Source organism: Dipodomys ordii, unplaced genomic scaffold, assembly GCF_000151885.1.
Source record: "Dipodomys ordii isolate 6190 unplaced genomic scaffold, Dord_2.0 Scaffold49, whole genome shotgun sequence".
Taxonomy (NCBI): domain Eukaryota; kingdom Metazoa; phylum Chordata; class Mammalia; order Rodentia; family Heteromyidae; genus Dipodomys; species Dipodomys ordii.
Window position 1 is genome coordinate 6,376,828 of NW_012267265.1, and position 15,648 is coordinate 6,392,475.

At 40.3% G+C, this 15,648-nt stretch overlaps 1 pseudogene; it reads left to right on the forward strand.

Annotated features, from left to right (window-relative positions):
* The first annotated feature begins 14,321 nt into the window (after positions 1–14,321).
* LOC105988470 lies at positions 14,322–14,894 on the forward strand (annotated as a pseudogene).
* Positions 14,895–15,648: the final 754 nt, after the last annotated feature.

Here is a 15,648-nt window from a genome sequence, read left to right on the forward strand (position 1 = left end):
ATTTGACTTTATACTATGTGGAAAGTTGGCATCTAGGTTGATTTGATTCAATATCAGAGTCATCTTTGGTTAGACTTTCTAGAAAGTGGCTAACTATGATGAGCACACATGTAGCCTATATCTCTCTTCAACTAGAGACACTGTGTTCAGTTGTCCATAGTATGGTGATGAAAGTTGGCTTGCATCAAGTGCCATATTTTCTGTTCAGTTCATCAGTGCTTGTTCTGTGGCTTGGATGACCAGTTTTAACATGTAATATTAAAACCTTTGTCACATGCATTGATATGTCTTTCATAGAAAGACATCCTTGTCTTTGACTTTCCAAATTTCTTCCATTCAGGCCACTAACTGTATGGACCAGGCTATTGACCTCTGCCTGATGATTGATATATATTATTATATTTTTGTTGTTGTTGTCGGTCATGGGGCTTGAACACTGGACCTGGGTGCTATCCCTCAGCTCTTCAGCTCAAGGCTAGCACTCTACCACTTGAGCCACAGTGCCACTTCTGGTTTTCTGGTAGTTAATTGGATATAAGAGTTTCACGGACTTTCCTGCTTGGGCTGGCTTTGAACCGTGATCCTCAGATCTCAGCCTCCTGAGTAGCTAGAATTACAGGCGTGAGCCATTGGCGCCTGGCTTGATATATATTATTTTTTTTTACTGTTGATTTATACTGTAGCTTGAGATGTCAACAACTCCTTTCAGTGCAAGGGATCCTAGAAACTTCTTGGCTTTCATATAGAATATAACCCAGATGTTTTAAATTGGAAACAGTTTTTAGTTAGCATTTGGAATGTAAGTTGATCTTTTCTCCTAATACCAAAACAAAATTGGTGATATTGATAGAGATTTCTTGGTTCCTGAAGGATCTAAGCATGTAGTTCAGGACCATAGCTGGCTTTGGTGTCTAGCCCTTATGAAAAGGGTAATTTTGATGTCATATTTGTCATTAACAAGGAAATTTTCAAAGATAGAAAGCTGGCTCTCAAATATTCTAGCTCCTTGTCAGTAGTGGTAAGACTGACCCATGTTGTAAGAGGAACCAGGAGATCTTATTCTATCAGGTAAGCAATACTACCTGTAAGTCTGAGGCAGAGAACGAGGCTGATTTTCAGTAGGATTTCAAGCCCCACCAGTGCCTGTGTTTTGTCTCTAGAAAAAAAAATGTCCCTGAGCCAGCTGAGCCTGCATGCTAATTCTTTGGCAAAGTTACTGAATATTCTATGCGCTTCAGACTTTTCTTTTGAGAGCATGTAGACTTCTCAATATCCTTATAATAAGAGAGGATCTCCTGTCTTTCTTCTAGGTCTATGAGCGTGGCTGCTAAACTGAATCACTCTTCTCTGATTTGAATGACTGACTAATTTGTTTGGCAAATAATTGAGCATTTATTTTTATGAGATTCAAGCTTTAGAGACTTGAAGTTTACTTGCAGTTCAGCTACTCTACTAGTAAGTCAGTCCTAACAATTTGGCTCTGTATTGACACTTCTTGAACTAGTAAACATTTCTGTGATATTTACAGTGTCAGCCATTGTTCTGAGCACTTATAATCATTAACTTTCAATACCCATTTTGCTGGTAATGAAATTGAGGAAGAGAATTCAGGAACCTGCTCAAATTCACATAGCTGAAGAGGTTTAAGCTTGGAGTAGAAAGTGTATGTTTATCTGTGACACACCTGCTCTTAACTCAAATATACCTTAATATCAAATACCCACCCTGCATCAATCATTTTGAATTGAATATATCTATGTAATAAGCATTACCTGGATCGCCACTGTAACTTTAGGAAAGAACCTGATCCGTAGCTTTCTCATCTATAAACTTGAGGTTATGATAGTTAACCTCACTAAATTGTTAGGTGAATTAGGAGACAAAGTGTTTCTGTGACATTCTTAGTAGTGTGTTAGAAATGTGCAGGAGATTCAAATATCACCTTCTTTCCCTCCCATGAGATACTTAAGTGGAGAGATGACATTTCAAGGGAAATTCTACAAAAGGCATTGATAATTACTACTTGGTAGACACATTTTACATACAATCTCCAATTCCTATGAGAGAAATTAAGTTTGTATAAGCATGTAAGTTGTGTAGTTGAGTAACTCAATGTCATATGAAGTATTTGATGGCTTTGTGGAATGCTATAAGCTAATAAAGAGACTTTGGGTGAGGTAGTTCTTAAGGCTTTGACATAAGTCTACCCTAACATCCTTTGGAGGGCAATTCTTCATCAGTCTGTCTCAATCCCTGCTTATCCTGTCTTGGTCTGGCTGACTTTACCTTTACCCTACCATATGCCCATTGTTATGATGATGTCTTCAGAGATGGGTATGGAATCTTGATGGCTATGCCATGAAAATCCAAAGACATATGGCTAGACATGGATAACGGCTTCCAGAAGATCTCTTGGGCATCGTGTTTGGAAGTTGAGGTTTACACTTCATTGTCACTTGCTCTCCCATGAAGGGAAAACCTGGAATTTCCTACCTAGAAGGTTGTGGAAGGGCTCAGTATGGATCCTAGTACTGGATTTAAAGCCAGAGAGTCAAGATGAAAGAAGAGAAATGGAGACTAAGACATCTAGTTCTTGTTGAAAAATGTACCTCTAGAGTTAGACTCACTTGGAGCACCATTCCCTTTAACCTGGCCAAGATGGGAGTCAACAAATTCTTCTAATGTAATCCAGTGTGGATTTTTCTGATTGGGGGAAAATATAATTATTTTGGTGACATCCTAATGAATGTCACTGAGGACATGTATATTAGGCTGGTTTTCTGTGATCATTTGCAAGGTCAAAGACAACTTCTAATTAATTTAGGAAATTACACAGCAGAAAAGCAGTAAATTTGTTTTCCTTCCAAAATAGGACTCCAGGCTGGAGTCCTATTGTTTCTTTAGTGAATCTGAAAAAGTGGCTAGGGTTTAGGAATTGGTTAAGGGGAAGTGATTCAAGGTAGACACTTGTTCACTTGACCTAGAAGTTTGTTTGTACAGAGCAGGTAAGAATTTAGTAGGCTTTTATTTCATTTCTGGAAACACCAGAAGGGGCCAACCCCACCAGTCTACATGAGTCACACTGATTGTGGCTTGGCTGCTTGCTGTCCATTACAATAACCATATCCACCTTGCCTTTTGCGGCCAAATGCTGCAACTTGGTTCCTGACACTGCTGCCAGTTCCAATTTTGCCCATCCTATTTCAGTTTTCCAATTGAATGACAGATACCCACCCTACAATCTGGCATAATGCATTGTGAAGCCCGAACAAAATATAATATAGCCATTTTAGGTTTAGATTCCATCCTGTTAAGGCACTATAACTGAACCTCCAGGAACTGTATCAGCAACTAACTCCCCTTGAGCCCAAACTCCAGGAACAACCCCCTTGATGGTAAATTCCACTAAGCTAAGTTCCAAATGTTCCTGCAAGATAAAGACCACTTGGTCGCAGCTGAGATCATCTTCTCTAGCCAATCACTTCCAAAAGCATCAGCCCCATGAACCAGCCAACTCCCAGTCACTGGTCGGTTCCCACCACTGGTTACACTAATCATCTTTTAGAATTATTTTATGAATTTTCCGCGGTGTGATATGATTTGCTAAGTAATGCTATGATGTACAAACCCTATAAAAACCCCTGCTGAAGGAAGGGTCATGGCTCTCAACTCTGACCCACTGTGTCGGTGATGGTTGTGAGTCCAGGCATGAACTTGTAATAAACAACTCTCGAGTGCTTGCATCGGAATCGGCTTCTTGGTGGTCTTTGGGGATCCTTAACTGGGCATAAGAGAATAATGACAAACTCTTCAAGGATGTTGGTGCTGTCCTCCTGTATTTGCTTCTTAAAGCACTGGTGAAAGGCATACCTTTGGGGCCTTTCCTTGGGGGTCAGAGGCAGAGGGAGGTTTGACATAGAAAATCAATCCCAACATTCTAATCTCCCTAAGCCTTTGATTCTCTTCATGAGCAGTGTATATATTCTTTGTATACATATTTCTGTATTTAGTGATCTAAAGTTGTAGGAGATGATGCATTAGATTGCCTTACAGTATCAGAGAGGTCAGAGGCTAAACAGTTTTCAAATGGCCATCTGCGAGCTGGAGATCCAGGGGAAGCTGTAGCTGCAGTCAGGAAGTTGCGAGCCTCTGGTCAAGAGGAATCAGGGATGTAATTTGACTTCAAGGCTGATGCTCTGAAAACCCCCTAGTGAGTCACTGGCCAAAGTTGCAGAGGAATCTGGAGCTTGCTACCCATAGTGATAGTAGAAACAAATGTATCCATTGAAGAAGAGGGAGGGGCATGTATATAACCTCCCCCTCCTTGTCCTATTCAAGCCTGAAGACTCTTGGAAGATCTTCCCTGAATGGGAAGCAGCAGTGTCCTGCAGTTTGCAGATATACACAGAAGCATTCTTTACTAATATTCTAGGGGGTCTCTAAATTCAGTCAAGGTGACAAACAAGAATAGCCACTCATGTAGGGTCATAGCAGTCTACATAAAGTACTAGTTAGTAATTGCTTATCAGATATTGCAACCTGATATACTGGTGTGTGAAATGCTACTCCTAACAGTACATCCTTATGGCCATTGCTTAGTAAGGGAATCTTTTGTCCTCCTGAGATTATTTTCCTGAATTCTCCAGAATGAAAAGAAAAGCTGAATAAAGAAAAAAGGTTATTTGTCTTGGGGGAGGGTATTTTTAACTTTTTCATTGTAATACAGGACTCATCGATTTCCCTAGGTAGTGATCTATAAAGATTTAGATTTTTAGCTACTAGTAAACTGAAACTCGCTAAAATTTTATAATCCTTGTTTAAGTATCTGCCTTGATTTCTAACTACACTACCTCTTTTGTTGGTACTTTGTTATCTATTCCATTCTTTTACTTTGAGAAAGGAAAAAAGTTAAAGGAGTTAAAAATTTATCATATGAAAGCATTTAATTACAAGTGTCAATCTGAATTCGTCCTTTCTCTTCTGCTTTAATTCTTCATTCCCTCAGTTACAGAAAGAAGGAACATGTAGAGAAGCTGTGTTCCCAAACTGGTCTTGTTCTCATTGATTATATATGTCCCCTCTCACAGCTGATTTTCTCCTGATCTCATTGCTGGTAGAGATTCTGGAGTGGGAGGTAGAGTGACAGGGAGGGGAAGGAAATAGAATTGGACAGAAAAGCAGAACTTTAGGCCCTACAAAATTTTGATTAACCTAGTGGGAAGTTCCAGAATAAGCATTCCTCCCCATTGTCCCACATTAGGTCATAATGGAAGGGCCTTTAAAGCCAATTTGGTCTCATGCAGATTGCAAGGTGTCCTGACTTCAGATTGAGGAGCTTTCTGTGGCTGAGGCTGGCTGAGAAGCGGCTTCCATCTACGAACTAGTAGTCTAGTAGTGCTTCCCCATCCGGGACAAGCCTTTCCTCCAAGGTAATGTGTGTGGGGTTCCTAAGTGAAATATCTCCGTATCTCTATAATGGTTCTGTGTTTCCCAAGTGTCATGGTTCCTGGTGGCTTGTCTAAAGGGATGGAGTGTGAATAATCTATCTGCTAGCCTCCTCTTCCTCATTCCATAGGTATAAAATCCTCTGCACTTCCAAGCTGTCACAGGGTTTCCCTAAGTAACTGCTGATCTCACTTTCAAATATATATAGGAGTCCACCTGAAGGTACAGTGGAAGAAGAAATGAAAGAAGAAATGGGTCCCAAGTGTTTCAACTAATGTTCAGGGCCAAGCATTTAGGCAAGACTTATAGGCGGCATGGGCTTTGGAATGTAGTATCAGGAGTCTCGATTGTCCCAAACAGGACTACCTTAGCATTCTATCCACATGTCAGCATCAATTGGAAATTACCCAGGATTGTGTGCTAAGTACAGGGAGAGTTGGTGCCTCTGCTGCTCAGATTTGTTTCACCAAATCCACCCACAGATCAATGACTCCTTGTCCCATAGACCTCTGGAAAACGCAAAGGATGCTAGTGGAAGGAAATCCATCTTCTGTAATTAGTAGCTCTTTGATCATAAGTAATATCATCCTTTGCCTCATGCAGTATCCACAGCCATTTCTATCATATGATATTTATATATGCTAAGTAGGTCATGAGAACTGTCTTGGATATTTTCCTTTTGGTGATACTTGGGTTTGCAGTCAGTCAAACATTATCCCACTTGAGCCATGTCCCTGCCCCTTTTAGTTTTTGTAATATTTGGAATAGGGTCTCATGTTTCTGTCTGAGCTGGTTTGGATTGCTATCTTCCTGGGCAGGCTTTCTAAATAGCTAGCATGATAGACATGTACCACCACACTCAGCTTTTTTTGATCTGTTCCGTTGGACTTTTGCTAAACTTTTTGTCTTGGGTTGGCTTCAAAAAACCTGACCTTTCTGATCAATTCCCCTAAAGTAGCTGCCAGATTACAGAAGTACCACTACCAATGCCTGACCTTCAGAGGTTTTATCTAAACGTTTTCTTTATTAATCATGTAACAAAAGTAATAAGAAGGACTGTTTTTATGTTTGCTTTTAGCTTCACTGGACTGTAACCTCAGCTAATATTGCTCTGGTGCTCACAATGTAGTTATGTGTTAATATTTGCTACAGAGAAAATATAAATATCAAGTAATCTTTGCTCTTAAGAGTAAGCATGAATAAAGTAGCACATTTTGTTATAGTAAGTGTTTTGTGCCATGATTCTTAGTTTAACCTGCCCCCAGTGCCATCGTTTTACCCTAAGGAATGTGAACTCCTAGTGAATATGAACATTCAAGATAAAGATGGTGAAAATCAGAGCTAGAATTATATCCTAAAGTACAAGAAAAATTAAGAGAATTATCTGAGTTCCATTTATATTCCTGTCTGCTCTGGTTTGAAAGTAATCCAATAGCCTCCTGATGTGAGTTACTTAGAACTGCTCAAAAAGTGTTTGATAGTCCATTGGGGAGGGGGGGTGTTGGACCATGGGGGTCACTCTTAGTCCTTGTAGCCATGAAATGGTCTGCACATATAGTGCCATTTAGGTGTTTCTCTGTTATACTATTGTACACCATGAAGGAGGACATAAAAACCTCTGAGTGTGTTTACTCAGAAGTGGTGTGATTCTGTTATACTTTTTGAAGATGGTCTCAACATTTTGAAGCAATCTGCTTCTGACTAATGTGTGTGTAATAAAAGCAAGTTGACCTCATGATCAGAGCTCATTCAACTCTGTAACCTCTACCCACAGGTGAGATGATATTCTATTAAATTCCATTTCTGAAGGTGGAACATTGCAGTGCTGCTAGCTAGTGCTGGCAACTGAGCCTGTGTAAGTGTGAAAGACAAACCCAGACTAGCATAGGTTCATGTTCATTGTCCTGTGATTTCTGCATTACTGATCTTTCTAGAACAGGAGCTCAATGTAGTTAAGTTGGAGTCCTTAACAAGTAGTTCTATATTGTTCAGTATTTTTCTCTAACAGGCTGGGCATTGAGAGGCAGAAGTAGCTATAGAAGAAGCAGCCCATGTTGGATACATATGCATCCTCAATATCTGCAATTATTTTCCCTGTGTTCATTTGGCTATTGGTTGATAAAGGTTGGATGACAAAAGCTAGAGCCATTTAATCTTTGGTGTTTCCATGAGTCATTTAGTATTGGTGCTTTATGTAACATAAAACATGTAACATTTAAAAAATCCTACATATTTTATGTGCACATGCCTATACATTTTCTTGCCTCTTTAGGTATACAAAGGAGTTTCAGCATGTCTGTGTATGTAGGATGCATCTTGATTAGTGTCACAACTTCTTTCTGTATCAGTCTCACCCATCTCGTTTCCTAGTTCTATTTTCACATATGTACGTTGAGTATAGATATTCTTCTCTGTGGTTTTTTGTGCACTTTTCATCCAGTCTACTGGTCATAATGCTACCTCTACCAAGAGATTATAAATTCTTGTACCCACATGCCATTCAACTTAGTTATAGTGAAATAACCTGGGTTATTTCCTCAAAGTTGAGAGCCTAAAGGTCATGGGTTCCATACCAGAATGTTCCATACCAGAATATAGCCCGAATGCTTTGGAGTTAGAAAGAATGCCTTCAGCTAGGATTTAGAACATAGCTTGACCTCTTACCTACTCCCCAAACTATTGAATGATGGCAAAAAATGATTAAATCCTTTAATCTATATTTTTTTTCAGAAGGTAGTTTCCCTGATGTCTGGACACTTCTGATGAGGGGCACAAGGAGACATTTTGATTCTTTACAATATCCTCATAATTCTCACTTAAATATCCACAATTGAAATTAACAGGTTTGTCCTAGAGAACTCCATATGATGGTGAGTTGAAGTGAGCCAAAGTCCTGGTGAGCCAAAGACTACTGGCATACCCATGATGCACATGTTCAGGCAATGAAGATGGAATGATACATGTTTTAGATCAGGGGTGCTGTCAGAATACACTTCTTTCCCAGATGATGTATTTTGATTTGAAGTCATTTTCTGGATCAAGTGTGATGACATTTCCTCATTGTTCTTACTTTATACAATGCTTTGTTTTGCGCTTACATAAGGGCTGATCTCTTAAATTCCCCAACAGGGAATACTTCTAATGGTAAGATGACACTGCCGTGTGTAAAAGATGTTCCTGCCTTTTAGCTCTTATGTATGCCAGTCTAAATCCTGTAGGGAACTTAATATGTCACTATAGGATTTCTCCAGAACATGCAGATTACTAGGGTACATCTGGTCCCATTAGCTATTGTTATTGGTCACTCCCTTCCAGGGAGTGATTTGTGGTGGTACAAGTGCATGTTCTTGAAGTTATTTCTGTAGGAAAACTATATTGTTTATATTTGCCTCCCAAATTGGTCAAATATTTTATTGGAGGTTCAGCCTAGGATGTCAGAATGACTCACTGTGGGCTCTCATAGAATGTTGCTTGTAAATTGCCACTATGTCTCTTGAGGAAACATGGCCACACAAGAGATCATGTATCCATTCTGGTCAGTGAAGGACTAAGCCTTATTTGTAAGATTATCACCAATCAGAAAGTAAACATCCAACTACTAGAATTGAGAAAACACAGGTTATGGTTAGTAGAATCGCTGTCTGTACTAAAATCGCAAGTCTGTACTAAAAAGCTAGTCAGCACTTCTATTAACCCCTTTATTGGTTCATTTAACCAGATGGACATATGAGCTGACCCTCCTTTGAGGGAAAAGCATTTGTTCTCTTGAATAATGAGATAAGAGTTCACAGATACTGCTATTAGCTGATTCTGTAACTGCTATGCCTCATGAGATATAAGTGGTTTGTTCATCTTTCTTGCCTGGCAGTCCTAGTGGAGATGAGAAAATCTTGTGTTGAAGAAGTGGTCAGCAGAGGGCAGTACAATCATGCAGAAGAGTGCTCTGGGGTTCTGTGAAACCTTGATTTGGAACTTCACCTCTGCAACTTCATAAAAAGCTTTTGGGGATAGCCACATTGTAGAATCAGCTAGCTGGCTGAAGAATATGGGCTGTGTGTAGTATAAAGAATGAAATTAGGTTGTGTGCAGAAAAATGAGTAGAAAGGTTTGAGGTCATTTTGAGAGAAACAAACCAAGTTAAAATATGGCATGATTTTGCTCATAAGTGGAATCTAGATCTAAAACAGTAGTTAATAGGACTTGAATACAAAAAAGCCCAATGAGAGAGAGAGGATAACTTAAAGGCAAATAGAATAAAAGAATATTGCATATATAGTGAAAATAGAACAATGAAATGCATGAAATATTATTTAAAAAGTGGGGAGATTGAGAGAATATAATAGGGGTTACCTTGCTCCAAATCCACTGTACACAGCATCTATGGAATGTTCACATAAAACTCCTTGTCCCCTGTCCTAAAGACTTAGATGACTACATTAGCAAGAAAGAACCAGCAGTGATACTATTAGGGCCAGACTAAAGACCCCTTCTGCCTTATGTTGACAGCTGAATTGTTTGGAAGCTACTGGGGTGGGGTGGGATTTAGCATGAATACTATTCTGAGATAGAATCCTGACAATGCCAGAGCATACATACTATTTGGAGGCAGTTTTGGAGGCAGGTTAAGCTAAAAGGAAAATGGACCTCAAGGCAGATCAGCTAAGGCAAAAGCTGTTTAATAGAAGAGAGAACCCAGGTGGGGTAATAGACACTGAAAGACTAAAGGAAAGTGACCAAGACTGTGAAGCAGTGGTTTTTCTAAACCACTGGCTTCCACTTTGAGTGGATTGTCACAGGAATGAAGGGTAACATACTTTTTCAGAAGCATCCATGCTAGAAGCAGCACATTACTCTTGAGGAACCAATGTCATGTTTACATTTTCCTTCATACATAAGACAGATGCATCATCAGATAGTATAATGATACGGCTATGTCTTCTATGGTTTCTCTGTAAGGTTGTCTTACTGAATATGGCTCTTGCTCACATTGATAAGTCTCTTCCTAGGCCTTGTAGGCTTGTCTACTATTTTTCTTCAATTGAGGAAGATTAAGAATAAAGCACAGAAAACTAAATGATATTTCTATGAGATGTGTGTCTTGTAGGACATAACAGAACAGGCAGTAGCCCGTGGACATTCTGTTATGCACTTGTGTGGAGTGAATTTGTTGGAGAGGAAACTCACTAGACTTCAAAATAGTTCCTATTCTATTTGCATAGTGACTTTTGGATAGAAATATTTTGCCATCATTATGACAAATATTCAGATGTTCTCTGCAGAGAGCAAAGAACTCGTGGCATTTCTTGACGTATTTGTTTAGCTTTTGGTGTTCCTAAAGAAGTTACAGAATTATTTCCTTGGCTCTTATGGTCAACCTTACTACATTTGACATATGGGCATACAATTTTGCCAAACTAATACGGCTCAGGTTCTTGACTGGATTCAGTCTTGGTCTAGTGTGGCACGTAAGGCATAATGAACCAAGTGTTTCATATCTTCTGGTCATAAAGTAACCACCAGAAGTATGTTTAAGCCTCTTTCAGACAAAAAAATAGGAGCTGACCACTGCTGTCCTCCCTCACTAAGAGGAATATTTCCTTGGAAGTGTTGGTTTGTCCAATGAAAATCACATTTTGTTCTATGATCTAGGACATATGCCTACTCCCTCTCAGAGCTAAGAGATTTAAGTAGTAAAAGTTGAGGCCCTCAGTTCATGGCATAAAGTTCAACCAGGGCTGAAGAGGGATCTGGACTTAGCTGCTTGAGTGTTAGAAGCTGGTTTCAGGAACCAGTCTAATTCTCAGGCTGCAGGAGGGTTAACATTTGTCTTCCCTTCTGATGCTCTGGTAGAAATGAGAATCAGGTTCACAGAATAGCCATTGGAAGAGTGTGTCACAAACCTCTTCTGAGAAAAATGGAGGAACACACTTTCAAGTTCCTTGCCTACACTGTTCTTGGGAAATGAAAGCTCTGAAATGTGCTTGTGTACTTGTGTAGACACTTCTCCCTCCAATGTAGAGGTGCGTGTCTTCCAGCCATCTTTTCTCCGAGAGCTCGGATGTAAGGATGTAGCTCTGTGGACAGAAGCTGACAGCTAGAGTGCTCAGTGTGAGGGTTAAGTCCTTCCTCATGGGCTGGGAATGTGGTTGAGTAGTAAAGTGCTTGCTTAGCATGCATGAAGCCCAGGGTTCGATTCCTCAGTACCACATACACAGAAAAAGGCAGAAGTGGTGCTGTGGCTCAAAGTGATAGAGCTCTAGCCTTGAGTGAAAGAGCTCAGAGATGGCACCTAGGCCCTGAGTTCAAGCCCCATGAGTGATCAAAACAAAGTCCATCCTCTGTCAGTCCTCACCAAAAGTTAGCTAGAAACCAGACTGCCTTGTAGTGGTTGAAAGAGTGTCATAAATCCATTCTGGTGGGACATGGGGCTGTAGTTCAGGGCCTCCTCTGCTCCGCTAAGGTACGACACTAGTGACAGCCCATGAGTGGCCATAGAAAGTACTGTTTATTTACCCAAATGCCCAATCCCCCTTCTGTCCCAGAATTGGTGACTTAAGAGCTAAATTGTGAGGGACCTTCGAATTTAAGGCATTATGCAGCTGGAGCTATGGCTCAAGGGGTGGAGTGCTGGCCTGGCAACTACAAGCCTCTGGAGTCAAACCCCAGTACTGCCCCAGAGAAAATGAAAGCACCGTGTGTGAAGTCCACAGGAAGAAGCTCAGCTTTGAAGGGTCTTTGCCAATGTTAAGGTGCAGGGCCTGGGGCCAGGGTCTGTGCCTCTGGGAGCCTCTTCTCTGTCCCGTGTGGGGGTTTTTCTCAGTTGCCCCATTGATGGAGACTCTCAACTAGTCTCTAATGAAATTGATTTAAAAAAAAAAAACGCCTGTATGTTTGGTGTGTTTAGGTGAAGGGAGAGTCAGCGACTTCCTATTTCCCAGGGTTTGTCTGGGTTTTTTAAAAACTTCATATAGATACATTATATCTGGATACTTTTGAAGAGCCAGACTGCCAATGGCACTGAGGTTGGAACTCAGAGCCCCTTGTGTGTTAGGAAGTACCCTGTCACCTGAGCCATACCCCCAGCCCTTTATGCTATGGTTATTTTTGAGATAAAGTCTTGCCTTTTGCCTGCAGTCCTGGACTGCAAGTCCCTTATTTATGCTTTCTGACATAGCTAGGATGACAGGTGCATGTCAGCATGCCCAGCTGTTTATTGAGTGAAATGGGGTCTCACACACTTTTCTGCCCAGTTTCCCATGATCCTGCCATTCTCAGTCTCCAAAATAGTTAGGACTACAGGCATAAGCAGCTACAATAAGCAGCCTGTTGGTATTGATTGAAGTTGTTTGAATCTTTTTTTAAAATATGTTTTTATTGTAAAAATACTGTACAGAGGGGTTACAGTAACATGAGTAAGGTAATGAGTACATTTCCTATCGAGCATTGTTACTTCTTCCTGAGGTTGTTTGAATCTTATCAATCAGTTCAGTAAGTATCTTGATATCTCAACAATTCTGGGCTTTCTGACCTGTGAATAGTACGAAGCCTCCCATTTATCTAGATCTTCAATTTTGGTGAAACTATACTATACTATTCAGCATAGAAATTTTGAATCAGTGTTAAATTTATTTCTTTGTATTTTCATTTTGATGCTATTTTGTTAATTTGCACTTTTAGAAATATCTGAATTTCCCAAATGAGATATTCTATTGACCTCTTATCCTCTGCCAATATCTAATGATTTCAAACTTTTGTAGATTCTTTGGGAATGGATTTGTAGATTATGTTGTTTAAGAATGACTTTTGCGGGGCTGGGAAGGTGGCTCAGTGGTAGAGTGCTTGCCTTGCATGCATGAGGCCCTGGGTTCGATTCTTCAGCACCACATAAGCAAACAGAAAAAAGCCGGAAGTGGCACTGTGGCTCAAGTGGTAGAGTGCTAGCCTTGAGCTGAAGAGCTGAGGGACAGCGCCCAGGCCCAAAGTTCAGGCCCCATGACTGGACCAAAAAAAAACCAAAAAGCATGACTTTTGCCTCTTTACAAACTAATAGCCCTTCAGTACAATGTTGAATGTTGCTAGATTTAATATGCTTTTAATTTGAATTTTAGAGTTTTTGCAACCATTATAAGACATTGCCCTGTTCCTTTCATGGTGCCTTTTTAATTGATTTTGGTTTTGGTGTCAGGATAATGCTGGACTCATAAAAGGAGCCGTGAAATAGCTCTTCTGTTTACTGAAACACTTTATAGTTGGTATTGTTAAATATCTGATAGAAATCTTCAGTGAGTCTATCTGATCCTGAAATTTTAATGTGGTATTTAAGACACAATCAATTTCTTTTAGTAAAATAAAAGGTTAGGTAGGTATCCGTTTCTTTTTTCAATGAAGGTTTCCTATTTGTGCCTATTTGAGGTATTTGTCTGTTTAAGTTGTGAGATGGATTTCCTTTCATAGAACCCGTCATCTGGCTAGATGGATTCGCTCATCTTTTAGCCTGATGACCCGCAGACCACCTTAATCTAAGTGTTTTAAAAAGGTAAAATTGTTCAAGGAGAGACGAGAATGTCTGCTGGAACCGGCTAAGCTTTGGAATTTAGTTTACCTCATTGTTTTTCTACTGTATGTCTTAGGATTCAAGAAGAGTTAGGATTTTACAGACTACTGAGCCAGTTCTCATCATAAGGATGGGTACAAGTCACTCATAGCTTCCTGTGCCCTAAGTGGAAGCAAAACTATCACTATGTCTTTAATGTGGTTTGGAGAATAGAGCTTTAAAAACATTATTGAAGAGGCGCCTGTAAGGCGCCTCACCGGGAGACTTCCAGATGACAGCAGCCGGGCTCTGCAGGCCCGGGAGAGAGGCAGTGGTGGGGAGAATGGGGGCCAATCAGTTAGTGGTATGACTTGTATTGGATGAATGAATACACCTCACCCCTTGCGACTGGAGTTTTTCATTCAGGAATTAAAGTGTATGGCAGAGAATTTGCTTATGGTGGCCATCCGTACTCTTTTTCTGGAATATTTGAAATTTCCCCCAGGAAATTCTTCTGAACTAGGAGACACATTTAAGTTTAAAGAAGCTCTTGCTTTAGGGAGCATTGATAGAAGCTGATATAGGGGGAAAATGTAGACGAACTGGGAAACGAATAGAAAGACAATGCCTATCATTTAATAGCCTAAAAACTGCAATCATTTTTCTTCAGCTTTATCAGAGATTCCTTGTGGGAAAGAGATTCTTCGCTGGATCAATCGACTTGCGTGCTTCGGCTCCTGTATCTCCCTTTCTCCAGAGATGCCTCCCGAATGAGTGGCTCACTCCTGCAGCCCTGCAGCGCAGGGTCAGCCAGGAGCTCCAGGATGAGCTGGAAGAAGCAGAGGATGCTGGTGCATCAGCCTCTGTGGCAAGCGCTGCCGCGGGCTCCAGACCCGGGCGCCTCACTACGCTATAAATGTCTCCAAAGTCACCTTCGAAACTGTCTCCGGCAGTGGAACATCATTAAAAGAAAACAGTATAGCATCCTTTGGGTACTTTGTATGCAAAGATGGCTCTACCCCAATCCCAGTTTTTCAGCTCAGGATTATATTTGTCATCTTAAAACAAACAAACAAACAAGAACAACAGTATAAGGCTGCGGAGGTGGCTCAGTGGTAGAGTGCTTGCCTTGCATGCATGAGGCTCTGGGTTTGATTCCTCAGCACCACATAAGCAGAAAAAGCCAGAAGTGATGTTATGGATCAAGTGGTAGAGCGCTAGCCTTGAGCTGAAGAGCTGAGGGACAGTGCCCAGGCCCAGAGTTCAGGCCCATGACTGACAAAAAAAAAAAAAAAAGAACAAACAACAGTATATACATATAACCTATCTATCCCTTGGCACAAGAGGGAGAACTTCCTATGAAGTTGTAAATCTGGTTTTCTGTTTTGTCCAAGCTCTGTTATGTTTACAGTATTTTGTATTGCTGTTTACAAATCTTACATGGGACTTCTGCCATTGTAAAAGAAGAAAATATTCCTCTTCAAAAATGAGGCAGGTAATTTTTTTTGCAGACAGCTGCATTTTTATTTTTTCAAATTTTTTATTGTGATTAAGTGGTTACATACTTTCCCAAATTTCACAGTATTGTGGGATAGTGATGCTTAGTTAAAGTCACAGACACATTCTAACTTTCATAGGACAAATTGTCTATCATGGTCTATAACATTTAT